General features: G+C 40.9%; 1 protein-coding gene and 2 non-coding genes across 4 annotated transcripts in view; 2 read left to right on the top strand and 1 right to left on the bottom strand.

Moving 5' to 3' along the window:
- Nucleotides 1–14,583, bottom strand: part of LOC141908027 (discoidin domain-containing receptor 2-like) — a 94,184-nt gene extending 79,601 nt beyond the window's left edge. Inside the window, exon 1 of one of the 2 annotated variants that reach the window (XM_074797806.1) lies at nt 14,502–14,583. The gene's annotated coding sequence lies outside the window, so the exon portion shown is untranslated. The remainder of the gene's footprint in view (nt 1–14,501) is intronic. The other variant, XM_074797807.1, reaches the window with a different exon arrangement.
- Nucleotides 8,869–8,960, top strand: Trnay-gua (transfer RNA tyrosine (anticodon GUA)). The gene is given in 2 exon segments: nt 8,869–8,905; nt 8,925–8,960. It is a non-coding gene; the product is annotated as a tRNA-Tyr (tRNA).
- Trnay-gua (transfer RNA tyrosine (anticodon GUA)) lies at nt 9,794–9,883 on the top strand. The gene is given in 2 exon segments: nt 9,794–9,830; nt 9,848–9,883. It is a non-coding gene; the product is annotated as a tRNA-Tyr (tRNA).
- Nucleotides 14,584–27,022: the final 12,439 nt, after the last annotated feature.

Here is a 27,022-nt window from a genome sequence, read left to right on the forward strand (position 1 = left end):
ATGTACGATGTCCAGTATCCGGTCATAAAGGAAGTCATTACATGTCTGTGAAATATGAATCAATGTCTTGTTGTTAACTATCCACAGAGAATTGTATGTTATGATCGTATAATTTGATGCCAAGACCCCGAAAACCCGTAGTAAAATATCGCATAAAACAATGGCATTTTTACAATCGGATAAAGAAGTTATTGCGATCCAAAGAAACGACGCCAATCCGTTATCTCAGATAGAGTATCCCCCCTCGGCTCCGGAGACAAGAGGATAATCACTTTCTCGATGCCAAAGGTCAAAAGGACGGATCCGCACATCTTTCTTGGAAATATGCGTCAAACACCTGAACATTAAGAGACAAGTTTTACTAATTTGCGACCTAGATATTCACTTGCGAACAGACCTACAAACAGTATGGACTGGTAAACAAAGCAATTAGATTTTAAACCGGGGTAATTCTAGTAAACATGTGTGAGAAATATTTGATTTAATGGTCGCACAGTGACCACCTACTGACCGCACGAAAAGGACAGTGGTCGATGGACAGCTGGGTACCCGGCAGGGGGCGCTCTTGAGACCAGCAGGTTTTGTGCGCTATAATGAACCACAATTTACATTAGACTATATATAGTTACATGTATTTAAGTGAATTGAAATTTTCAAAAGACAAAAACAAGAAATATTCGATGAAGCAGTTCTTTGACCACCAGGAACCAGACCCGCTAAAGCTAAAACAAAATTGAAAATGAACTTAAAATTGTATAGTCAAATTTAACCAATAGCTCTGGGATTGGGTTCAGGGTAAGAATCGACTCTTGAACTAGAATCAGATCGTCTTCATTTAGTTAGCCTGACTCTACAGTCAAACTTCCACTCACAACTGTAGAACTGCAATTCATAAACCTCAAGGAAAATGGCGACATAACCACTCGAATGTGAGTGCAGTACATATGAGTATATGAATCCACCTGCATTAATAACACCTTGTTTGAAGCTACTTATCACTTCTACGACAAAGTTGTTAGCGCATCATTTATAGCATCAGTAACACGTCTTCTACTATTAACCCGCTCTATATCACTCGGACACAGAAGAGCCGATATAAGAAACTCCGAAACTTCAAACAAGCGGAGAGCAATCAAAAAATAAATACCTTCATTTTCTTTCACTTAGCAAAATAATAATAATAATAATAATAATAATAATAATAATAATAATAATAATTTAATTACTTATAAAGCGCATTTCTATAAAACATAATCATTGCACTTCACATTATTAAAACAGATAAGAGAGAAGCAGATTAAAACACTAATTTTACAGGTTTCTAAAATAAAAAGTTTTATGATAACACGATGAAACGATGAAGATTATATATATATCTATATATGTATACATATATGGTATAAAACGTTTTATAGTATATAGATGCACGTACAGGAGGACATTTAACTACTGTGCCATCGTTATCGGCAAATCTAGCTTAATTGGTTGGAGTTTTCTTCTTTCGGGAAGGAATGACAAAGAAAAGATAATGAGAGAAAATGTCCTTCTGAAAAGAGAGTGACACTGATCCCCTGGACAGTAGTAAGTATCCCCCTTCTCGAGTAACATGTGCTTATTAGCTACATCGCCCGTGGTATCTGCTCCCCTCCTCACATACCCGGCGGCAACATCCCGGTCTTTGAAGGCGAAATATAATGAATCTCTCCTGGTTTCGATCTAAATCCGTTCGGTGTCCATGTTTTATTTCATCATCTTTGATGCTTTAATTACAGAAATGCATGTCTAGATCAGATATCGCGCTCGCTTCTCAAACATCTTTCAGGAGATTTGTTTGATATTTTGTTTTGGACCAAGCCGTGAAACCTGGCAAGTGTGTTCGACTTCGTCGGCGTTACTTCAATTCTGAAATGTGACTGGTCACTTTTGATCTTTTCGTTTCAACTCATGCATTGAAATAAAGATAGATTGATTGATAGAAAAACCAATTAACTTAAATTAATCAACTGATCAATTTGACCTCACGTGTTAGGTGCAAGCTTAGTGGGAGAACCTAAAGCTGTTGACCTAACAAATGCCGACATAAGCAGATCCCTTTAAGCCTTCTTTCGGGGTGCCAGATTAGATGATTAAATCATGATATGCCCAATTTTGGGCTGCACCTTCCCTGAATCAGACTCTAGATGCGTCCCTGGTAAGTGAAAAACGGGAAAACCCGAATGAGAGAGAAACAATTCAACCCATGGGACCGATTCTCAGTGAGTCAGTATTGAGTATGGTAATGATCATCAGAATTATGATGAATTTAATACGACGTATTAAAGCGATGACCAAATTAGAACCAGATGTTTCCAGATCCTCCGAAAACGCATCAGTACTATTACTGATTCACAGGATCCAGGTACATGAAGACACGCTGAAAGGACGAAAGAATTTAATCACCTGATAACAATAGGATCGAAAGCTCACTATTATACTCTAAACATTCCCGCATCTATTGTGCGGGTAAGTCGCCGATGGGCACCCCGCCGGTTCGAGCACTTATGACTACCCGCCGTCGGCCATTCGCCGCGTCTGAAACAAAGCACGCATCGGTCTCGTTTACCGTCTTAGCACAAATCGTGTCTTCGCGCCATTCTTGCGCGTAGACCTACCCCGCCTAAATCGAATTGGGCGGTGTTTTAATTAGCCGATCGTGCTCGTAGCAGTGATCGCGGGTCTTCCTTCAGAAACGAGCGAGAAAAAAAACACAATACAACACAACAGAAGCAGCTTACGGCAGTGTCCGCCTCGGTACTGATTCGACAGTGCCGTTTTAATTAGCGATTCAAACCGATCGGATATCTCCAGTTATTTGTTAAAGAAAGAAGAAAGAGCACCGGGGAACAAGGGACTAACATCTTCTTGCCTCTGATCCGATGACAATATCCAGCAGACACTAGACTCGTTGTGTTTATAATTACTGCTGCTAGCTGTTGTAGTAAACAGCGCGGGCTATAGTTCTGTTATAATTAACTATTTGAGTAGATTTCGACTCCGGTTCCGATTCGTCCTCTATAATTAATACACGACCGCTACTAATCTAGTTGAACTATAAGTCTTCTCTTACTAATCGCCTTTCCGCGCCGCCGCCGCAGCAAATGAGAAAATAAACCTTTTTTTACATAAATAGAATTGAAGGAAATCGAATTCACTTCAGATGAAGATGCTAATTCAGTGTCGCACGTCATGGCTTAGGTTTCAGACCAGTTTCGGACCATTGCAGTTCTTAAGCCAATTTAACAACTTAAGACAGTATTTATTATCCTTACGACACTTATGTCACGGCTGTGTGCAACTGGGACCCAGAATTTCAAAAGTAGTCAAAACATAACATTTCAAATGAACTTTTAATAATGACTTCATTTTTAAGATTCAACCTGAACCGGAAACCATTTGAACAGGCTTCTGTCTTTCCAGTATTCATTCTCAGTAAGTTATTTTCTTATAATGTACACTTTTCTTAATGAAGCAAATTAAATTTTCATTTTTGTTTATATTGATTAAATTCAGGAAATATTACGCTAAGCGCGCGGGCACCCGTCAATCGGGAACCTGCCGAAGCCTTTTGAACTGAGGGCTCATTTCCGGCGCGTTCTGTATCGGGCGGAACCGGAAGTCGAATTACAAGTCGCGGGAGAGTATAATGCCGTCACGGGCGCGCGCGCGCGGTTCTGAAATTCTAGAATTAATAAAACTAATGAATTGCGCGTGGCCGGAAATGGGGATGCTTTTTAGCTCAAACTACAATTCAGAATTTCATTTGTATGAAACAAAACAATCCATTAAGAATTCGAGTGGAAATGGATGCATTTTCAAAGATGAAATGTTGACTCTTTCTTCTGATATCTGACACTTTCCCCGGTTAAATCAATACGTGATCTTTTCAATTTCTATTTGTGGCCCTTTTATTTGAATTTCAATGAGATATTAAATATATTTTGTCAACGCGATTTGTTCACGAATAGATTTCAAGCACTTAGATAAAGTCAGTCACGGGTTTGTAAACCGAAATTGGGCCCCAAATGCCTTACATTGATTACGTTCTAAATATTTAGGTCTTGCATTGTTTGAGTATTCAGTAATCAGAATTCACCTTTTGTCTGTCGTTGAATGGAATTAAACTCTTAAACACCGATCGAAAAAGACGATTTAATGGTTTTAGTGAAACTAAAGTGGGCATAAAATTAGAAATAGTTCTATGATCACGGCTGCGCAGCTGTTGTGTCGCGTTGTCTTGATTACAAATTGTATGTGACCCGAAGGCGATATCACTACTTCAAAGTTCTTCGAAGGTTCTTGAGGTATGTCGGCAAATCTGTGACCAAACTGACGGGACGTAAACGTTTATTACAAGCAACGTCACAGTGTTGTTTAATTGAAAATGAAGCCGCCTAGACGCGGCACTTTAGACATCGATGCCTGAACGCACCCACACAGTGGACGATACATCACACTCGGGGGTACGTCTGCCCGCGGAGATCAGGCCTCGGGGAGTGAGTTGATTGAAAATCGATGCAGGTGATTGGTGTGCGGGGGTAATACCCCGGAAAACTATTCGCCAGGCTCCGTCGTAAACGTCGCGCCCATTAAACAATATTTCCTCGCATTAAACGATCTCGTGTTTAAAGTGCCTTTGTTCGTTTCAGTACGCGAAGAACCCATGATTTATCAGTGTCTTAACGCGGTTTGACTGATATATGGATATCGTATGACCGATAGTTTTATGTCGATTGTCGAAATATTATATCATGTATTTACATTATACAATCTTTTCATTGAGTTGTACAAAAACTTCATCCTTCATTCCTCATTTATCTTTTTTGTTCGAAGGACCCCTTGTTTTTGACAGGCCTATTCCTTTAAGTGTAACATTAAAAATATCTAAACTTCAAGTTTCAACGAAACCGTCGTAAAAATTCGATGTTGTATCGGTTGCAATTGGTATTAACTTGCCTGACAGCGACTGCGACGTAGAAGACGCCTCAATGTCGCAAGCAAGTACAATGCCTTAACAAACAGGAAAAAACTTGCTAATCATCATTTTTTCCTCTCGAAGAGAGATAGAGCAAGAGAGAGAGAGAGAGAGAGGGAAAGAGGGAGAGGGAGACGGAGAGAGAGAGGGACAGAGGAAGAGAGAGACGGAGAGAGGGAGAGACGGAGAGAGGGAGAGAGGGAGAGAGGGAAAGAGGGAGAGAGGGAGAGAGGGAGGGAGGGAGAGATGGAGGGAGGGAGAGAGGGAGGGAAGGAGAGAGGGAGAGAGGGAGAGAGGGAGAGAGGGAGAGAGGGAGAGAGGGAGAGAGGGAGAGAGGGAGAGAGGGAGAGAGGGAAAGAGGGAGAGAGGGAGAGAGGGAGGGAGGGAGAGAGGGAGGGAAGGAGAGAGGGAGAGAGGGAGAGAGGGAGAGAGGGAAAGAGGGAGAGAGGGAGAGAGGGAGGGAGGGAGAGATGGAGGGAGGGAGAGAGGGAGGGAAGGAGAGAGGGAGAGAGGGAGAGAGGGAGAGAGGGAAAGAGGGAGAGAGGGAGAGAGGGAGGGAGGGAGAGATGGAGGGAGGGAGAGAGGGAGGGAAGGAGAGAGGGAGAGAGGGAGAGAGGGAGAGAGGGAGAGAGGGAGAGAGGGAGAGAGGGAGAGAGGGAGGGGAACGTGTAAGAATTGACCCACATTCTTCGTATCGCGAAAATTGAATCTGTTAAGTCGCAGAAATTACTAACAAAGGTAATTTTATATTGAGCGTCACTAACGGAGTGAGAGGCTACAGATAGGGAGACTCAGGCTTCACAGTGTTTCTCACATCGAGAGGAGAGAGCTAGAGAGAGAACGGGCCCCGAGGCTACAGTTTAATCAGATGAAAACACGTACGTGCAGCTTATTTTTGTTTCTTCGATTCTCGTTGCGTCTTTAATTGACAAAAGAGAATTGTGCAATACTAACTAGCTCGCTACTCGCCTCACTCTAGTGAAGTGAAGTCTTCTATTTATCACCACATCTCCTCACACCCTTTCTTTGCATCAAATAAAAACATATATACGATTGAATACATATGATTTTAATTCACTATCTTTGTTACGCACAGATGAAAGTTGCGTAAGTCGTATAGTCACTGCTCCTAGTACTGACTAGTTCTGTTGGTCTACTGATCAGTATGCTTTCTTTCTTTATACGAGTCCCGGTTTCGATCCCGGTATTACCCCCCCCCCCCCCCGCTGTCACCACTCCACTCCCTTCTCTCGTCGGACCGCTCCCTAATTCTCTCCTCGTATCGTCTTTTTCATTTCTCCTCTATCAATATTCATTTCTATGTAATGATGATTACTGGACGAATACGAAAACTAGACCCGGAGGCAATCGATCGCATTTTACAGCGCGACTCGAGTCTATTGAAAGTTTCATCACAAAGAAACTTTTGATCATATACAATTTCCAGAATGTTCCGAAGATGGAAATAATGCTTCAGTTCGCAATAATTCTAAATCTAACCGACAGCATCGCGGGCATTGATTTAAATTCAGAAGTCTTCATCAAGAATGAATTGATTCTCGAAAGCCGACAAAGAGGCATAGTTCGAAGGAGCACTTCCGAATTCATATCAACTCAAATTTAGATTAAACCTAATTGTCAACACACATATTGAAATGATGCTATCGTGTTTATAAGATCGTTCTAATTCCTAGAACAATGGATGAATATAAAAAGCAAAACAAGTTCGATATAGAGTTGTTGTAATCCGCTGTAAGTAGATATACTTGAGACAAAGGAATGCGGTTATTCAAGGGGGGAAATGTTATCAATAACGGATACGGGTGAACAGCAAAATATTTACAAGTATAACTGATAAAATCGATGACAAAACCTCTTTAGGTTATCAGACGATGAGTCATAATCCGACTTAATTCGTCACCGGGTGACCTTGAGGCCTTCAAGGGCATTCAGAAAATAGTATATGTAATTCAAGATTTGTTTAAGATGCTTGAAAATGTTGTAGGAAATCTACAAAAAAGCAGATTCAGTAAAACCTATCGCTTTACTAGTCAACTTAATGGTTAAAACTCAAGCAAGTCATGATAGGTTAAGAGGTTTGTATGATAGCTTATTTCGGTAATTTTCGGTGGTTTCTCACTATATTCGCAATATTATAAAAATCGTTTCTTTGGAAAGTTGGAGAAATTTATTCGCCCGAATATCAATTCCCAATGTGCAAGGCATCTCGGAGACAGCCGTTTGATTCGAAGTCAATTCGATCGCTGCGTCATGTATCATAATGGAGTCTCTTGTAAATAAATCTTCCCGTTCGGTCAGGTGGAGATCCCGGTATATGAGACACAGTCCACAGCTGTCATTCTATTATTACAGTCACAACAGGTGTTTTTTTAGCGATGATCGTTTCAATGTTCAGAGCCCATTTCCATAATTGTGACTTACATTTAGGTCAGTTTCAAAATCCAACCGCATTACATCTTCCTGACATAAGAAAATCGAACCCCCCTGTTTATTCGTTCCCGGTAGGTGGAACTGGTGGGTTTACAAAGGACACATTGAATAACTTAGGAATCAGTTATGATAACTCAGGGAAAATCATCCCGATTAAAAAATGAAAAAATAAACCAGTTCGTTTTCAAAAATAGTCAAATTCATTTTAGCAGTGGAACAGGGTCCATAATTCTATGTAGACGTCCGATGGCGATGCAAGAATTGAAGGACATTATAAAATCTTAACATTATTTATCTCTTCAATATCGATAGTGGATACTTCATATACATACTTTCTACACTAAAATGATCTATATTTGTTAATAACTGACCGGTGATTAGAGAGGCCTTGCTCGTGTTTACTCAAGTCTAATCAAGCTTCGAGAAGTGAAGAATCAACAAATGAATCACCATCTTCGACGTGAGTCAAATCTACAGCTGGTCATCGGTGCGAGAAATGGCCTCGACGCCAACGATGATCAGGATTCGAATATAACTTTGTTGTTGTTGTGGTTTTAGTATAGTTATTGGTTGGGTAGTTTTCTCGATCCTGTAACAGTACCGTCGATTGAAACTGGTGCTGAAACCGGCTGTAATTATAGTCTACCCGCAATCAGATAAACAGTTTACGCCGAATGATTGTAAACAAGAGTGAAATACCAGCATCGAACTGATAAAACTATTTACGATGATACCGATCACGGTGTATAAGACCGAGAACAAAGAACCTTATTAATCGTTGATTAGAATTCTAGAAATTTCCATATATCTTTCATACCTTAAACACGAGCTGAAAATAATCAATTCTGTATATTCACAATTCTTTAATTCAACCTTTGTTGTTATATATAAGTTATACGTAATTTTCCTGTATCGATTCGTGAGTTTCTCATTTGAATTATCTCATTTTGAATATTCTAGAATCAGTGTGAATGATGAAAGCGGGGTCGATATGATATTTGTAATTACTGTGAATATACGTGTTTTATCTTCCCTTGTCTCTGACACAATTTAACAATTTAGAGATATTCTAATTAGCCCTATATAATTATGCCCTCCAGCTATCACTATACCTGAATCGTAAGAGACTTATTTTAAAGATAGATCTATTTAGCTTTGAGAAAATATGCATTCAATCAACGGTAAATGTTAGATCCTATAACCGAGTCGTACACAAAATGGCGGCTTTTTCAATCGATAAGATCAGAAGGGTTAGTATCAAGAGGGTTTAGGGTAGGGTTAGGGTAGGGTAGGGTTTAGGGTTAGGTTAATTTGGGGAGTTTGCTACAAATTGGATGAATTCTTTGCCTTTTCACACCGCAAAAGACAATCTATGAAATTGTCAAAAGCACCAGATGACACATGTGCCCTCGATAGCTCAGTTGGTAGAGCGGAGGACTGTAGAGTAATGTGACAAGTAGACATCCTTAGGTCGCTGGTTCAAATCCGGCTCGAGGGACATTTTTTACCTTTCTTTTAGATTCACAAAACCAGTCTCAAGACCATTCTTACAAATTAGTGGGGCGATTAACTTTAAATTCTATTGTAAAGGAAGCGCATATTGTTTGATTTACTAAAGCAATGGTTTTACGAAATATAGGAATTAATCCATCATTGATCACATCATACGGTCGCAAACTCCGGTTTTAGTCAATCTTTAACGAAAATGATCTATTTTTAGAAGTGGCGAGTCTATCGACCTTTCTTTGAATGTCGCGTAAGATCGAATTAAACGTGAGGAGCCCACTTCAAACAAAACACCGCAACACATCAAAGCATCTCAGATGCGAATGCTGGAAAATGGATAATGGGTTGATAGCACGGTGCACGGCGGTAATTAGTAATCTTCGAGCATCGTCCGGTAAAAGCGTGGACCGTGTAAATCCGTCTGTTCTTCTGTGTGTCTGTGTGTGTAAACAGTACGTCGCGTAGGCTGATCACGTGTTGGGCGACGATACCTGCTATTTCCGCTTTACACACCGGAAATGATGCATTTAGCATTAGTGCGCAGGATCAAATACTGTACGCGACCCGTGCGAACCCCACCCCAACCCCCCGATACTAAACAACAGCCCCCAGCCTGCTTTCAAACTGTCAACCTCCAACGTGCTTCATCATGATCTCTTGCTTTCAAGTCGAACTGTGCATTCGAAGTGGATGAAGTACTTGTTTCAATGGGTTAATAGAAACACACGAGAACTGAGATGCCCTTTCTGACCGTCAATCAGAAGTGAAGCAACGCCGAAAAAAGACAATCTACAACTTTGTCAAAAGCAGCGGAGATTGTATGCGCCCTCGATAGCTCAGTTGGTAGAGCGGAGGACTGTAGAGTTGACACTGGTGGATATCCTTAGGTCGCTGGTTCAAATCCGGCTCGAGGGAGGTTTTTTGAGATTTCAATGATTCGTTATTTTTTTTATAAACAAAATTGGCTGCAAAGGGGTAAAAATTGGGGAGCTCTTATTTGGACTATCAGCGGCTGACAAAAGGCGACTGATTTATAATTTCCCGGCTAAATGATCACCTAACGAAATACCTCGGTAATTCATCACCTCTGATCGCTGACACGAGACTATTGTCTATCATAGACAACCGTTTATAGCGGGTTCATAATTTCCGGCAACTGACAAGAACAAATATGGCGCGACCGAGACTACCTCCACACGTCCACAACATCGCGCGGTGAAAATAATGAATTTACCACCTGCGTTATGTATTAATAGCTCATTAGTTAGGCTATATTATATAACCTCGTGGTGGCTGGACGTCGCTATCGCCTCGGGGGCGTGTGTTCGAAGAGATAAGATGTTTGCGAGCGCGCAGTCACTGATACCGGTCACCCAGCAGTTCTCCGCGACCTCAGAGGAAGAATGTTCCCGTGTTATTCAAAAAACTTAAAACTATAAACTTAGTCCGTTCCGATTCATTACGGACCAAGCGTTCACACTATAGTTAAAAGTTGGTCCGTTTACACTATGCGCGTGTGTTTCCGAATGCAAATTTTTCTTGTCGGCACTTTTTTCTTAACGAAACGAACCAATTGCACTCAGGAATATATGACCGAATGCACGAAATGTATAAGTTTCTTTCCAGCGAAATTGACTTATTGTGTTACGTATCTAAAAAAAATTTAGAGCAAATTAATTCGACGTCGACGATGAAGACAATCTTTTACTTTCACCGCGAGAACGACGCCGGATTATCTTTCAATTAAATTCCTGCATCTCGTGCACGCCATATAACACAGTCACTGCGAGCTCTTACAAGGTTTCTTAGATATTTTACCCCAAAGCTCTGATCGCCCTGTACTGCATCGTATAGACACAACGCGGACTGCTCCGGTAAGAGGATTAACCGCGCTGTGTGCGTGTGTGTTTACAATGAGAGAAATTGTCGACATTATTCCGACGGTAAATTCAGCGATGTTCAACTGACAAACATCGCAGTCGAGTGACGGTTAAAGTTTAAATCCTCGTTTCGGTTAAAGTTGTCGAGAAGTTTTTCTTTTCGTCTCGAGCGCCAGCCGATCGATCGATAAGCTTTAGACGGCGACGTAGAAAATCGGTCTCGAATTCTTTGTCCGTCTGAACCGAGAAATGACACTGGGGAGAAAACAGATACTTAAAAGAACGGACAGAACGAGATGAAACGGTTTTCTAATGTAAGAACTAATATGGCAGATAAAGTACTGCCACTCCGAGGGGGGTGTAGGGATGCTGCAGTGTCTAAACAACTGTGGCCGCAACCTTTGCCGTGCTAGTCAAGCCTAAGGTACACCGTGAACCCCTTTGTGTCTGTTCTGTTTAGGGAATTTCTGTCAAAGCTCTGGGGAAGTAAGGCGGGCACGGTCATTAGCCCCATGTAATCAAAAATTTTACTAACTAGCAATAATGATGCACCATCCAGGGCTAACACGTGACGTGTGTCATAGTTCATTTGTCAAACAGCACTAAAGACTTGCTGTACAAAGAATAATCTGGACCCAATTGAATATTTCCTGAGTTAAGATTTGACTTTAGAGTTAACTTATTACGTTTATTATTCATTATTATTGTATTATCACTCGAACCTCATCTGAGGGATTTACATAAAACTTCACGGATCTCTCGTATTGTGTTTGTCCATCAATACGTATTCTCGAAAAAAAAAAACATTAGTGGGCTTCGATGGCCGTCTCGACATTTAAATTCATTCGACGAGGAATCAATCGCCGCCATTCTCTGAGTGTCCCTTCCCTCTCTGAACAGTCATCAAAATAGAACATATGATTTGGTGTTTGAGAATTTGTCGTCAGTAATTCACTGGCAGCGCACTGCTATTATATGGTTTCAGCTGTCCATTAAGCTGTTAATGATATTAATCAATGTTGAGGATATCGAGTCGAAGTTTCACCGCGCGTCGAGTAAGAGGATCAAACCTCTATTATTATATCCATCACGGCTTAATTCCGTCATCAGACCCGTGTTTTGTGAACGGTTGTTTTACCATATATACGCGACATATATTCGTTTACCCGAGAGAGGATTTTTTTTGTCGTCGATGACAGGAATAAATATGGTTTCTATTTACACAATGAATCTTCACCCAGCGGCTAACGGCACAATACACGATAAACTGCTTTTAAGGACGAACCTATAGCTCGCTAGTCAAATGGTCTTTCAAAAGAAGCTTTTCGCAGAAATTTTGAGATCTTGATAAAATCTTCTAGCTCGTCCTCAGATTACTACAAGGTACTTAGGGTGCTCAGGCCGCTCAAAAGGTGGCAGCACTATCTAATGCAATCTCGTTAATGACGAGTTTCATAACGTTAACAAAACAACGGAAATTACATGACTATAAACAGGTATCACTTTCGCTAATAACTGCATGTACAACCATCTCAACCACACCGCACACCGCATACCGCGCACCGCACACCGCGCACCGCAGTATCTCAATCACTCAGATTGAAATCTGACTCCGTGGAGTGAATGAAATATATACTCTGTTTATGATCTCGATAACAGACACAATCTGGAGGTAGAATATTTGCGGGTCAGCGTGGGCGAGTTCTTCTTCCATTATTACTCGTTAGCCGTATAACAATCTCCACACAACCCAGAAAGTAATGATTCCTTCTCCTAAGGTCGACGACGAATCTTGTTCTGATTTTTTAAACAATTTCCTGAGCTCTGATGGATTAGTCTTCCAAGGTAACCGAATACTGAATCGTGTGCATTTCCTCTGCCACTCGAAATAGGGTTGCTTTTTTCAACACAACGCAACGACCTTAAACATTATCAAGGTCAATATCATGTGATATTGCTCAGTGTACAGTGTTCGGTGGTAAGTTTACAGTGTTCGTTATTTCCGTGGCTGGCCTTGCATGTGGCATATTCGTCCCGGGGATGTATTTAATCAAACGCATAAACGGACACAAGCTCACAGTTCGGTCGCAGCCGAGAGAGAAGCTGTCCTCTGATCGATTGGCAGCGCCGACGCTAATCAACTCAATGATATATCTGCGGTATGGTCAAAGTTCATCACCGGACCACGAGAATGATAGGGATTCGACGACTGTTGACGTATTCGAGGTCTTTTCAGTCCTCCTAACGGATCGAACTTCTTGGAAATGTTATATAAAGTCGCGCTTGTAATAAAGACGTGTTTAACATGCAGTGTTGAAGGAACCTCAGCGGCACTGACATCCAATCTGCTATAATCAGATCTTAAGTCACTATTGATATATTTCGAATTATTGCAGATTCCATTCTCTGATTCATATGGCCGGCCGTTTAATTAAACCCCAAAGGTTTATCTCTCGGGAGAATGGAGCGAGGATTTATTTTCTTATCTAGTTTGACACTTAGCCACTCAGCGAGCCAGCAAACCAGCCGCCAAGCAGCCAGGTTAAGCCAGTCAGCCAGCAGCTGCTCAGCGAGCCAGCAAACTAGCCGCCAAGCCGCCAGCCTTAAACTAGCCAGTCAGCCAGCCGCTCGGCAAGTCAGCAAGCAGATTGGCTAGTCAACCATCCAGCCAGCCAGCTCATTAGTCAGCCAGCCACTCGGCCCAAGTCAGCTATCCACCCGCTCACCGGTCAACTAGTCAACCAGCCAGTAAGTTAGCTACTCTGATAATTAGCTATCCAAGAGTCAACCAGCTAACTAGACAGTCGCCAAGCCGCTCGGTCAGTCAGCGGGCCCAGCAATCCAGCCATCAGCCATCGAACCAGTAGCAGCCAGCGAGTAACCAGTCAGTCAACCAGCCCGCCGTCATCAGTAACCAACCAGTAAACCAGCCGATGCATACAGGATACAATATGATACGATTGTTTAGTGATTATTTTTTACGGCGGCTTCGCGGCGCAGTCGTCGTGTCACATCCGGTAAAATGATTAGCGCGAAAGGATTAATCAAAAGTAAAACCGCCCCACCCATGTTTACGACAATCCTGTTATAAATCACAGTGTGTAACTAACTATCTGTTTCAGCCGTGACTGAGACACAACTATTCACTCGTCTCCCGGGCCCAATAAACCATCCACCGTGTCATCAACCTTCACATAATCGTTCACGTTTGTCATCGACGCTCTGTTTATAGCGATTAAAAAGCCGCAGTTCGGCACGATTCGACGTCGTTTGATTTGTGTGTGGTCGCGTGTCGATTCGGTCGCGTGAGGATAGTGAAAGTAGGGTGATCCTCACCGCGCAGGCAACCCCTCGGATATCGAAACTACCTCTGGAACACTCGACTCCGCTGAAGATCATGATAGCAGCAGTTCCCCTCACATCACCGAATCCACATTCCACGAGAACGGTGAGGATTGGTCGGGTGAGCAGAAAAATCCTCACCCTGACTACAGTGGTCCGCTTTTCCCAGAAGCTCATCATAGCTCTCCGAATTGCGACGACTTTTTTTCAAAAGTGGCGATCGTTCATTTCGTTAAACGGGTGATCTAACAACAAACTCATTTCACAATTTCTTTAAAATGTCTCCTCGTCGAGGAATGGAATATTCTTACCTTTACTTGTAATCAACCAAAAACCTTGTACGAGTCAATTTTACAGCTTGGCTTTAACAGACAGCAATCGAACAGTGACAATATCCCCTCCGGTAAATTACTGTATTATATTCCAATATCTGTAATGATACAATAAACAAAATATACAGTACATAATGTACAACGTCAAAACGTAGTGAAAAATGCCTTTGAGTTCAAAACCAGTAGAATATATTACCACACCCAATAATATACACAAGCATGTTGACACGATATGTAACTGAAAGTAATCTGTTTTATCATACAGGTCTTAACGACATCAAGAACCAAAATAGTCAGCATTAATATTCTATATTTAGATCCAGTTGGTCATTATGGGGTATGAATGCGAGAGTGTGCGATTCTGGGCCTTTAAGGTTTTAAGTTATTTTTCGAACTTCAATTTGTCAACGTTTTATTTCACGATATTTCTTTCAACTTCCTCCCGTAGATCCGTTCATTAACAAAATATATACGTATAGATATAAAGATCTCGACTGAAAGTGTTGAGTAATACTTTAGACTGGTTCAGTAACCTGCAGTACGCTAGTTCATTTAACGGTTCAGTCGACAGGCGAAGGGTGGGGGAGGAGGAAGGAAAAGGAGAAAAGATGAGTGGGGAAGGAGAAAGTGGAACAGGAGAGAGGAGGAGAGATGATAGGAATCAATAATGGAATATAGGAAAGATAATCATTATTTAAGACAGGATACAGTTCCACGGCATTGAGTTAAGTTGAGTTGAGATTAATTCATTCTCATGGAGGAAAGTCTTAATTCGGAACAGTAGAATTGGGTCCAGATAAAAAATGATGGCTTTACAACTAACATAAACCACGGAGACATCGAATATCATCAGATCCATCGCACGAAAACAACGGTATTCATGAAGTCAACTCGCTGTAACTATACGAGGACTAGGGGAGATTACTAGTATATCACAGAAAACGTAATCCTACTGGACACATGTGTAATAAACACGCACAACAAGAGACATACCTTCCCTTTACTTATCATCCAAAGATGAGGAACTTTATATCTCAAACAAACACCTTTTGTTACCAAAACAACAAATTATTATTTGTTACGGAACAGTTTGACCGTCACACGCGCTGTCCACGATTCAATATCAGTAATGACGATTAATTTGTCTTAATTCGCTTTAAATCCAACGAACTACGACTGATACAACCGCTCCCACGACGCGACTGTTTCAATGACATAACAAAATGACGTTATCATTTATTATCGATAAAACGATTTGACGTATTTGAAACTTCAAAGACTTCGCAAATGACGTCGTTCGTAAAAACGGAAATATTGTTTCGCCCGCGTCAAACATGCTCGAATTTCCTGCAGTCAATATCGCTACCATAAATAGACGAATTCCGGGCTAAAAATAGGCGCAAACCAGCGTCGAAATATAGTTCCAACTCCATAAATAGCAACACCGCTCGGAGTAGCGTAAACATGGCGACGTCATCGCCGTTCTCGACCAATCAGACGTCGAGAATACGGCGGCTATTTTCGGAAATCGTCTGGAGTTTAGGATACGGAATTATTTTTAGATTTTTTTGACCGCGGGAAAGAAACCGAAAAATCGACGACGATAAAAACCAGGAAATATTCAGAATTGGGATCAATTCAAATGCTCTCGAATTAATAAAACACACATTCAAATGTTGAATGATTCCACAACCGAACACTCATCTGCCAACATTTCATCTCTTAAGGCATAGAACACTGTGATATTAGATTCGATATCATATTAGTATTTATATGAAATAAGACTGAAACTAATTATTACGAATGATATTCAATTGACGAGTGACAGAAATATAGGAAACATAGAATCGGAATCACTGATATGAATCTAACGGTTTTGAAAGTAAGCTGAATATCATCGTCAGAGAAACAGTTTATAATCGTTCAGCATCTTCTACGCTGAGTTTATAAACAAAGCCAATTTAAATCTTCGATTGAAATTCTCTACTAAAATGAGACATAAACTGAGGTTATTACTGGTGTGATAGTAAATAGAGATGAGTTTTACAGGTCGGCTCCTGTAGGAGTCAGTCGGGTGATTCTCTCTAAGACTCTCCACTCGACTCTGATTTTCCGGTGAACTGAACATCAGAACTAATTCCCTGTAAGAATAGTCTGTTTAGAGCTGAGTGTTATAATTAACACCTTGATTAAAACCTACCCGGAGTCAACTACCTGGAAATGAAGTGATCGCAATCCCCAGAGAAAGAGGGTGGAGACGAGATGAGGGGAGGGACTGAGGGGACGAGAGGGTTGGAAACGAGAGGCAGAGATGACTGGAATGAAAGAAGTATAGGGAGCCGATAGGGAAAGTAAAGATGAGTGGAGAAAAGGATAAAGATGAAGTTAGTAGAGAGAAAATGAGACAATTTAAGAGGAAGAGTTGAGGGCAGTTTTATTGAAAAATGAGGGAGAAAGAGGGGCTGTGAGGGGGATGAGAGTTAATGGGGTATTGAGTAGAAGAAGGGATGAAGCTGTATTCAACCATATAGATTTAATTAATTCAATTCTCTGTATATATCGGGTTTATTGTATGCGCTGTGAATATCAGTAATTATTATAGTTGAGGTAATTAATTAACAGCAAGATGTGAGAACGGAGGTAAACGATGAAGATTCAGTATATCAGATATATAAGGCTAATCAGTGAAGACTTAGATCCTCAAAGGAATTGAGCGGCAGCGACGAAAGTTTTAATTAAGCTTTAATTATAACTGTTAAAGTGACGACGACGCAAACTGCGAGTGAGTCATCATCAGGTGAACGCTGACTGCTTCTTCATAGAACAGTTATATCTACCGCACCCCGGCCACACCCCGGGGGACTCGAACAGGTATCTCTACCCTACCCCCTACCACACCCCGGGGCCCGGACAGGTATCTCTACCCTTCCTACCCAACCCTGGGTCCCCAATCGATTTCAAACCATATTCATATCTATGAAAGCTTGGCTTCACTTTCCACAAAAAATGATAGATTTATTAATTGGGCATTAATTTAACAAGCACCTGTCAACTCCAAAATTCTTGAATCGAAGTCAAAAATAAATTGTATTTTACGGTGTGGTTGACCACGGACTTCTATATCTAAAGCCGGCCTATATAGCGATAGTCCAGGACGGCCGGGCTGACCGGTGGATTACCGATGCGAGCTCGACTGGAAATTATGAACGCGCCTTGACGTCATTCAGTGAACGGGGAACTCCTCCGTTGACGTCATTTATTTAGACGGGAAACCACGTATATATCCAGAGGGAACCATCGATATTGTAACGCGTTGATTTAACGTGGGTCTCATATCAATTGTGTCGCTATTTTCGTCATGGTTTTTCGTAGTTCTCTGCGGTTCATCGTAACAGTGAATTACATACAGAAACTGGACATTGATTTGCATCATAAGGACCTGGTGGGAAGTCTAGACAGAGAATAGAATCGCTAGGCCGCAATTTTTTCTCGAGAACAAAATCCTACGAAGTTCGAATCAAAATCAACGCCAACCAACGAAGTTTTCACGCCGATTTTTCCGTTTCGAATTACGAGAATCTAATCCGCGTAAAAACAACAGAAACAACGAAGACAGACAGAAAAACAAATCTTTAGACGGATTTGTTTAAAACACACGAATCAAAAATACGAAGATGTACGAAAATCTGACTCAACCACTGAACGGGGGTGAGATTTTACAAGTGGGAAAAGGCACCACTTCATTCTACAACTTAACTTAATAGATTCTCAGCGAGTAGTCATCATTCAGATTACACAAATCCTATAGACTACAAAGATTCGCGCGCGCCAAGAGTTCCCATACCCCATCGACGCACCTGTGATATTTATCGGCAAAATGATGACTCAATTATTTGATGATAAGACTTGTGTTTTTTTCTGCCCAGTCATCCAGATGTTTTCAGCCCAATCCTGCTGGTTCTATGAACATAAGGCGGATAAACTTATATCGCTAATCTGTGTTGAGTACTACCTCAGCCGCGAACAACATCTAAACACGAATAAGATGTCATGTTTTACTGAATTTCTGACACCAGAAACACGAATAAATATTACTTTGAAAAAAACGTGTCCGCGTTAATTCACGGCAAATAGTTTCTATACCTCTGCGTGTGACTATCATTCTTAAACATAACATCCTATCATTCTTAAAAAAACGTTTTAGACTAGTGTAAAGATGTGAAATCACTTTTTGACAGGTCATGACTATGCAACTCTGGCAACACCTTTTTAAATGTACTTTAAGACATATCTAAATCATTGAAATTCTCTGATCACGAGCAACAGGGTCTTAGACTCAACACACCATTGTATCAAAAGTTATCATAAATTCTCTGACCTTATCAAAACGGATTTGCAGACGGTTTTTTTTTTTTACTCGCAGTAGCGACGCTCGCTAAAAGCCACCATTGTCGTCACCGGAATCAAAAGCTCGTATTTTTCTTTACGAATTCACGCAACACGCTTCAGTATTCTAACAGGAATGTATCCACGCAGTTTGTACATTAAACTCACCTCCGGCGACTCTATTTTCCATCCCACGACGACGATGATGTTTTCCGTGTTATTAAAACCAATATGCCGGCAGCGTGGGTTTATATCTTACTGCTTTAATATCTAAATTGCTCGTCGCTAAAAATCAGCGTATATTTTTTCTGTTTACAAGGGAACGCGCGAATTCTTAATCTTTAGAATGGAGGCATCGGTTTTTCCTTTCCTCGAGGACCGGTTTTCTCTACTTTCTCTACCGTTTGATCACCGTAATTGAAAATGCGAAGCCGAAAAGGTTTGAAAAGCCAAACTAAACTGAAGTCAGCGAGGAGTAATAGTACCGGGGAATCAGAAAATATCTAAAAATACATACGTATTTGAATTTCAAAGCAAAATTTGTTCTCGAGATCGAAGTTGATATTTGAGATTTTTAAGACATATTTTGGCCTCTTCGGTCTACATCGGTATCACCCTCCTACCATGTTTGTTATATAAGTTGATATTTGAGATTCTGAAGACTTCGGCCTCTTACAGGCTTACGATACGTCGATCTACGTCGGTATCATCGTCCTACCATGCTAGTCGAAGGAAATTATGGAAGAACAGTTCATAATCCATCTATAGAATTCTATCCCTAAAACTGTCAGGGAAAACCCGTCGATTGATGCTTTTAGATGTATCTTAAAACACTTTGAGGCGTAATTATCTTCTTATCTTATCGATTTTCGGTAGATTATGTCTATTCTGTGTGAAGTGCAGTGAATTGTGTATAAGAAAATGAAATACACGCGATAAAATCATCGTCATTATCATTTTTATTAGATTTGAAGAACTCGGTGAACTGCGGGCTAGTCTGGGAGATTGAGAGTACGCAGAACTGTCGCCCTAATTCCCAGAAGATGAACGGTAAAACATGGATCTATGAGATTACTCGTTAGCGGTCTGAGATAATCCGTTATAAACTACATCTAACGGTAATTATTATTCATTCTCTCTGTATATTACTCGATATTCTCGAGATCTCTCGGGAGATTATCGCTCTAAGTCACTGTGTTATTTCTGATGCGCAGTTACACACGTACTTATGATCAGGTATATAGATTAATGCGCTGCTGAGATCTCTTAAAGAACAATCGAAAATACCTATCATTTTTGTAAATGTTAAAGATCACGGAGCTTGTCTTCATCTTGTTCGATATATTCGAGTCTTTCGCAGTTTCAATGATCGCTGTTTATTTCCGTTTTTCGATATCTAGAACATTCGTCGTTTATTCAAGGTTTTCCTCTTGATGGTTTCTAGAGGATTTTCAGCGAATATCGAGATACATAGGCATAACGTCTATTCTCCGAGGCTAGTCGCACAGTCGTGACTTAAGTCCAAAAGTAGCCTCAAATATTAAGAATGGTCTTCTTGTTCGATTTGCTACAGAATTAATTAAGATAATCATTAGACTGATCTTGAATCTAAGACTGACTGTTTGTTAAGTACACGGAGCTCAAAATCACCAACTACCGGCGGGATTCGAACCCATAATCCTGGCATTAAGCCGCTGCAGGGGTAGAGCGTCCTAGGATCGCAAACACCACCTATATTCTGACCCTAGAATCTGTCGATCATCTGCTTTTCAAGTTCGAAAAGTCAAAGGAAACTCAGTAATTCAGTCTGAAAGTCTATACCGTGTTGGCGCTGTTGTTGAGAATAGACGGCACTAATTAACTGAACGTATAGTGTCATGTTGTACACGGGCAACGAATACATCAAACGATTCCATACACAAACATACACCTCATTAAAACACGCAACACTCTTTGTATCGACGTTTCATTTGTTGCAGAGTTTATACATATATAAGTATTTACAGAAGTAACCTGGCCGGCGAAAAGCTTAGATTCGACTGTTAACAACTAGCCTTCCCTTCTCGCCCCTCTCGGTAGAGATTCGAACCTGATGGTATCGTGAGGCTCTCCAGCGGTGCGAACCCCGACCCTCAATAGCCCGCGTAATTTGCATATAGTTTGCATCGATTCGAAAACAATCTGCCGAGAAAGGAGGCTCTTTTCTCTAAAATCAAGTTCATCTTACAATTTCGTCATTTTTCGTATTTCCAATATTATAGGGATCGATTTGCGTCAGGTTTTGTTACTAGGTGTCGCTTGCTTACGGCAATAAACGTGACTCATCGTGATTCGCCGCAGGTCCCTGAATCCGTACACTCGGTTATATCGAACTAAAAATAATACGCATTATAAAAGCTATTTATACGCACTTCTCGTTGTTTGATAATTGTCGAAATCGACGAAATAATTTTCATCTTTGATTTGTTGTTATATACTTTGCAGGCATTCATCAGTAGTCAGTTCGTGTATGTATAACTTAAGGGCTTTTACAACTGTACAATCTCAGTCGATACCACCCCGCCTAAAGTTTCAATCTTATTTTATAGATTTTGTGAAGTTTTCTAATAGAAAAAAGTTGAAAATTGGAACTTTCTTTATGCGACGCGGAATGAAGATCGATCTAATAAACTTTCGGTGGTTATAGAAGAGTTTCATTGGTTTTTGCCTCGTTAAACATATCTGGACTAGTTATCGATCGTTTCTTGATAAATACCATGAGCTATTTACCGAAAACAATGTTATCAAATCAGCACAAGTTTCGAACTGGATCCAGAATCAAATTAAACCCACACAACTCTGGAAACTGGGTCCTGAGTCAAAGTAAATCAACACAACTCTGGAACTGGATCCATCATCAAATTATACTACATATATACACTGGAGTTAGAGTCAAATACTGTTACGAACACAATGTCTAGTTGCAAACTTGCCTCAGATACTTAAACCAACAGCTACAAATTCTAGAGAGATGTACAGATAGATAGAAACGGATGGAGATATGTAAGATATAGAGTGGATAAAGTGAAATATCGGATTAAACATGTAGCATTGAGGAATAATGTCCAATATTCAATAAATGACGAGTAACAGAATGTCAGTCGTGTTGCATCCTCTCCGATCGTCACAGATCTGTATCGCGCGCTCTCTCTCTCTCTCGGTCGCCGTACGCGGTATCGAACTTTAAACATCGATTTTGAAGTAACGCCGGTGATTCCTCATCGGAAAACTAGAATACCGATTGATTTTAATGATTTCCTCGCTACTCGAGAACGGAACGCGTATTAAAGCGGCAAATCGAAATGTATTATTTCATCGCTATGTTTCTATATTACTTTTCCTCTGCACGGAATACTCAACGCACACGTGACATTTCCACCAATAATAGTTAAATTACTCGTAAACACGAATAACTTATTCGACTGAAATGCTTCAGTGGCGATCTGTTGATTTCCTCAAAATGTAATAAATGAGAGTAGGGCACGACTGTAACCTTGTCAAATACCGATATTCAAATATATGAAATCTATACACTGTGGAACTAGGTCCACAGTTAAATCAAACCCACACAACACGGCGGAACTGGATCCCGAATCATATTTTTATTCAAACCACCTTTAAATCTAAAACTCCAAAACTTATTTTCAAATCGCTGTAGAAGATAGACGAAATTAGATATATACCGAGGCATTCGCATTCGCAGCTTGAAGAAGAATAACAGAAACACATTCCTCTGCAACATAGTATCAAATAGACACGCTCTTTGGTCTTACAAGGGTTAAAGTCAACGTTTTGAAAGTGCGTGTATATACTGTGTATGTAACGAAAGTGATATTTAAAGGACAATTCCCGGGTGGTTGAAGTTTGCTGTTGCTTTGATAAAAGCGAACGCGATTTTCGGACAGGTTTCGTGCAAATGATGGATGCCAAATTTACAGAAAAACGCTACAGCTTCAGTCGTGCGTGGCTTCAATTTCATTGTTGAAATTTCATAGCCGTCGGAGCCTGACGTTTCGAGCTGACTTCGAGCTCGAGTTATTTTGTAAGGAGTTGGTCTCAGTGGAGTAGTGGAATTCATACTGATAAAACAGTTTTCTGATTTATTTCAGGGTACGTAGTTTCTACAGTTGAGAGTTTTGAGATAAACCCATTCGACAAAAAGTAAACATTCAAACATTTCTTACAACCGAGCGTCAAATGAAGCAGTAGGCTACAATTCCTTCAAACGGTCAAATATTTGAATCCAATTAAATTCAAAGCTTATTCAGTATGAAACAAGTATGAATATCTTGAGTGACAGTATTGCCATATAAAAGATCACGAACCCAGTTCCACAGTAGTGATATTTGACCGAAATGAACTATAATTTCTATTCAAGAGTCAAAATTAACCGATTGTTAACCTAGGATCTGTTCCACATATGGGAGTTCAATCTTTTAATCCTAGAGTCATATTTCAGCTAGTAGAAGTTTGGAGCCTGTCGGATCCTGTGAAGGAGTTTTCTTCGTATTTTGTTTGCGTTGAAATGATGTTTTCAGCGCGATGGTTTTGTTTCTATGATTGCACGGCGCCGGAGCATATTGTCTACGGTTGGTTATTATATGAGATTAGTTATTGATGAAGTTACAACTCGTCGTCTGTTTCAATGAACATCTCGTTTTTGATGATCATCGATCGATTTTCTTGTAATCAAGAAATAATTAGCTATTACTTTCACTGCGAGAGCTGCGCGCGGCGATGGCAGCGTGGCGCTATCCGCCATCACAAATAATTCATAGCAGGCGGCCGTGACGTCATCCGCTCTCTGCTCAATAGGCCTTCCTGATTGGCTAATTACGGTGATGACCACCTGTTGACTCGATGCAGTGTTCCCGGTTAGTTATAGCTAAAACACGGAGTAAAGTTACGCAGTAATCTGGGAATGATAAACCGGTCTCTATTCATGTATATGTATCGATTGTCCGTAGATAGCGCAATAAGGTGAAGATATTGCTCCTTCTCCGTAGCACCACAAGGTGAAGATATTGCTCCTTCTCCGTAGCACCACAAGGTGAAGATATTGCTCCTTCTCCGTAGCACCACAAGGTGAAGATATTGCTCCTTCTCCGTAGCACCACAAGGTGAAGATATTGCTCCTTCTCCGTAGCACCACAAGATGAAGATATTGCTTCTTCTCCGTAGCACCACAAGGTGCAAATATTGTCCCTTCTCTATAGATAGCGCCACAAGGTGAAGATATTGCCCCTTCTCCGATATACAGATAGCACCGCAATATGAAGATATTGCTCTTTCTCTGCAGATAGCGCTATAAGGTGAAGAAGGTTTTCCACTCCTTGTGGTTCTCGAGGCGAAGGGATATACAAAAACATTATTAACAAAATAACCCCTGTACCTACATCCCGCTGCGTGACCGCTACAGGCAAACGGTTCTGATTTCTCTATTCAGTTTGTTTTTTCTCTACCTTACGCATAAAAAGTTTTATACAAATTCTAGAATTTTCCCCGAGATATTAATTTCCATCAGTCATACAATAGTTTATTGTTCGACTCTTCATTCATAAGTTGTTAAATGTATTACACAGCGTGGGCTGTGGCTATATCGCAACGTTTCCTTCGGAGAATGTATAATTCTAACTGTCTAAAAATATCTCGTCACTCATATCTTTGCAAAGTATAGTAAATTATGATATCAGATTCGCACACTATGTAAATAAATTCAAACATCCTTCTGACCTAACTTCAAGAAGAACAAATCGCAAATATTTTGTCGAGCGATTTCGTTTTGAGTTTCACAGTTTATTGCTGCGTATAAACCGTGTCTAGATGTTGTCTTTTGATGGCATTTTCAAACACAATTCACACGATGTTTTCGACGTTATTTCGCGCAAGTAAAAATGTACCCGTGATCTCATCAAAGACGCTGTCACCTTTGTTTGCACGTCTTCAGTCCGGATGCCGCTTTGCTACTTTAGTTTCTGTGTTTTTCGTCCAGAAGCTTCGTTCGTGTTCGTTTCAAGGTACCCGCATTGAGCGCCGTATATTTTTGTGCTCACGTTTTGCACGGCGAGATAAAACCAGGTTTTTGAAGTAGGGATTATACCCGCAGGTTCTCAAAGCTCGAGTGCAAGAAATCGCGATGGAAAAAAATTAATTACACTTTTAAGGCATCATCGCCAGCACGCAACTAAAGAGCAATCAAATATAAAACTAGGCGGTTTCAAAACCTACACTCAAGTAAGGTTAAATTCGACTGAATCCAGTTACACAGTTGTGTAGGTTTAATTTACCCTATGGATCCAGTTCCAAAGTCATGTGGATCTAATTTTACTCCAAACCAATTCCACAATTGTGTGGGTTTAATTTGACTCTGAACACAGTGCAACAGTTGTGGCTGCTTGATATGACTCTGAACCCAGTCCCACAGTTGTCTGGGTTTAATTTGACGCACGTCTCATTTGATCCAGTTCTCATGTTATGTGGATTTAATTTAACTGTGAACCCAGTTCCACGTTGTGTGGGTTTAATTTGTCGCTGGATCCATTTCCACAGTTATATCAAATTCACTGGATCCAGTTCCACACAGAGATGTTGCCACTTTCACCCAAATGACTACGAGATCTGCACGGCAATCTAAAGCGGATATTTAGCACGCTATAAAATCGCCTGACACGACCGGGAGGTCGATAGAAACAAGAAATAACATGTCAACAACAAGTCTAGAAATGATTTTATCAGACAAACTAAACCTCTCCGTATCAATTCACAAATATCTCGTCACATCGCGAATCCCCTGATGACTGATGTAAGCATATGATTTTTTTTTCTGCGTGTCGTATAAAGAAGTCATGATTTATCGGATGACGGGTTATCAGAATTTCCCACGACGCCGGCAAATATCAATTATTGGATCAATTCTGTCAACAAGTAGCAGTGGTTTGGCGGTCGTGTGGTCGGCGTGAGTGAGTGAGTGAGTGAGAGAGAGAGGGGAGGAATGGGGAGTGAGGGTAAAGGGCTGAGGGGGGGGGGGTGAGGTGGGTTTGAGTCAGTGTAGGCTCGTGTAAATAGAATATCCATCAGACACGAGGAAAGCGACAGTCTTGAAGAATCCACGCAGGACAGACAGCGTCATTCCCGGCTTCCAACCTCAATCTTTCCCCAGCTCCTGTACTCCGTCCTACTCTTTTCCTTTTCGCATTTCTTATTCTCGCCCCACTCGCTCCCCGCTAGCGAGCTCTTCTCCCTTCCTCGCCCTCTCTTCAGCTTCCTCTCATAAAATGTCAACAGTCTTTCAATTAGGGACGCATTCTGGCATGCTAATCGCGTTGTATGTCGACTCTGTAACAGTTTGAATCTATGCGTCGGTTGGTTCTATTCTCTCTATGAGATTCTCTGTCGATGGCTAATTATCTCTGATTACTTCCTCGTTGATGTCTTAGCGATGTGCTTTTCCGTGTCGGTTTTTTGATTAATGATTCGTCGCCTCCGCTTGTGTATCGGGTCTCTATCTGAGCTGAGCTGCACGCGTGCTTTCATTTCAACAGCAATAACTAAGTAACGACGAATAAAAAAGTTGACTGCCGTCACACTTCAACTAACTGATCCGATACTGTAGGAATTTACAAGCTGGTTAACCCTTTAAACATGGCCTCGTATCGTAATAGACGACTCACAACTGCGGAACTGGGTTCAGAGTCGAACTAAACCCACACAACGGTGGAACTGGATCCAGAATCAAATTAAACGGACACAACTGTGAAACCTGGTCCAGAGTAAAAACCTATACAACTGTGGAACTGGGTCCACAGTCAAATTAAACCCACATAACCGTAGAACTGGGTCCACAGTCAAATTAAACCCACACAACTGTGGAACTGGATCCAGAATCAAATTAAAGGCACACAACTGTAGACCTGGGTCCTGAGTCAATTTATACTTAGACAATTGTGAAACTGTTTTCTGAGTCAAATCATACTCACACAATACTATGGAACTAGATCAAGACTTACTTTTAAGATTCGTCATTTTGACGACATTAAATTTCGAAGCAATAAGAAATACATCTCTCACCGATCAAT

This window comes from Tubulanus polymorphus, chromosome 7, assembly GCF_964204645.1.
Source record: "Tubulanus polymorphus chromosome 7, tnTubPoly1.2, whole genome shotgun sequence".
In the NCBI taxonomy this organism is placed as follows: Eukaryota; Metazoa; Nemertea; class Palaeonemertea; order Tubulaniformes; family Tubulanidae; genus Tubulanus; species Tubulanus polymorphus.